The sequence below is a fragment of the Cynocephalus volans genome, chromosome 2, assembly GCF_027409185.1.
Source record: "Cynocephalus volans isolate mCynVol1 chromosome 2, mCynVol1.pri, whole genome shotgun sequence".
In the NCBI taxonomy this organism is placed as follows: Eukaryota; Metazoa; Chordata; class Mammalia; order Dermoptera; family Cynocephalidae; genus Cynocephalus; species Cynocephalus volans.
This window is the reverse complement of record NC_084461.1, coordinates 47,322,686-47,324,653: the sequence shown is the minus strand read 5'-3', so window position 1 is coordinate 47,324,653 and position 1,968 is coordinate 47,322,686. Positions and strand designations below refer to the sequence as shown.

Sequence of the window (1,968 nt, the reverse complement as noted above, 5' to 3'; positions counted from 1 at the left end):
TGTGTCTCATTGATTTTGTTTTGTTTTGCTTTGGAAGTGAATTCTTTTAAGTTAATCAGAATATTTGCGGCTTAAAGAAAAATAAAAAAGGTTTTCCAGAATCCTTTGGGCTTTCTTTCATGTTTACCATCAAATCAGCAGAAAACAAACAAACTCTAAGGAAATCTCAAAATAAATTCTAAGGGAGAAAAGAGTGTTGATGCTGGAGACAGCGATGAGTTCTAGGAGGTGATGGCCACTTAACAGCCCCAAGGAACAGCTGCTGGTGGCCTCTTAGCAAATGTGCTACTGTCCTTGAACACTAGCCCATTTGAAAACACCAAGGAAGCTCAGCCATGTCCAAGTACAAACTTATTATTTTAAGACATGGAGAGGGTGCTTGGAAAAAGGACAATCGTTTTTGTAGCTGGGTGGATCAGAAACTTAACCGTGAAGGAATAGAGGAAGCTCGGAACTGTGGGAAGCAACTCAAAGCACTAAATTCTGAGTTTGATCTTGTATTCACATCCATCCTCAATCGGTCCATCCACACAGACTGGCTGATCCTGGAAGATCTGGGGCAGGAATGGGTTCCCATGGAAAGCTCCTGGTGTCTAAATGAGTGTCACTGTGGAGCCTTGGTTGGTCTCAACAGGGAGAAAATGGCTTTGATTCATGGTGAAGAACAGGTGAGGCTCTGGAGAAGAAGCTGCAATGTGACCCTGTCTCTCATTGATAAATCTCGTCCTTACTACTGTGAAATCTACAATGACTGGAGGTATAAAGTATGCGATGTATCCTTGGATCAACTGCCACGATCTGAAAGCTTAAAGGACGTTCTGGAGAGACTCCTTCCCTATTGGAATGACAGGATTGCTCCTGAAGTATTAAATGGCAAAATCGTTCTGATATCTGCTCATGGAAACAGCAGTAGGGCACTCCTGAAACATCTGGAAGGTATGTATCTCAGATGAAGACATTATCAACTTTACTCTTCCTACTAGAGTCCCCATTCTCCTGGAGCTGGATGAAAACTTGGGTGCTGTTGGGCCTCACCAGTTCCTGGGTGACCAAGAGGCTATCCAAGCAGCCATTAAGGAAGTAGAAGATCCAGGAAAAGTGAAACAAGCTGAAAAATAAAGTGCTGGCTAGGCATAGATGCAAAAGGAGTGGCATGCAGTGTGTTACAGGTGCTGATTTCTCTCGTTTTTTTCTGCCTGATTTTCCATATTTTTTTCAGAGCTAAGCTGTGGGGTAGAGTTTGTACAGGTGACTTAGCTTGGCCCAGATAAAGCTTTAGGATGCCTGAGTGCTTATGTCATAAGCCTTATGAGTTAGCTTTTCTGCTATCCCTGTTTGATTTAGTCACCCAACTGGTAACTTGTTGGGTTTAATCAAGGTCGTAAGTTTCTGAGATGGGAGAGTAACAAGTGGAGATGAACTTTAAGATATTAATCATTCAGTAAATCATTGTCAAGTCACTATTGACAGGCACTATTCCATTAGGTAGTTCACTCTTATATTTAATAAGATTTTCTGGGATGATAGTGAGGGATAGTAGTAGATAATATGAGTAGATGTGAGTAGCTAATACAATAATAGATAATCTTTCCATGAACTTTTTGAAGTACCCTTGTATACTATACATAAGTATTTATTACTAATCTCTTCCTGTAGGAAAAGGAATGCTTTGATAGTCAAGAGCAGATGCCCCTTAAATGAGAAAGTCACAGATGGGTTCCTCTGGGAAAGCCAACAACCACCCACCACAACAGTAACAACAAGAAGGCTCTTTAACTTGACTTTAGTCCAGAGACAGTCTTTGTTTGACATTTAGTAGAATTACTCTTTGGCCAGTAGAATAAGCAGCACATAGACAACTATGGCTGTTAATGTTCTCTTTTTTGTTTCATTTTTGATTTTTGAACTTTAAACTTTGGGTACTTAAAATTGGTTTAAAACTAAAGTTTTGTGACTGAAAATGAAAAA

The 1,968-nt window shown here is 40.1% G+C and overlaps 1 pseudogene; it reads left to right on the top strand.

Annotated features, from left to right (window-relative positions):
- The first annotated feature begins 335 nt into the window (after window positions 1-335).
- Window positions 336-1,170, top strand: LOC134371196 (bisphosphoglycerate mutase-like; annotated as a pseudogene).
- The last annotated feature ends 798 nt before the right edge of the window (window positions 1,171-1,968 follow it).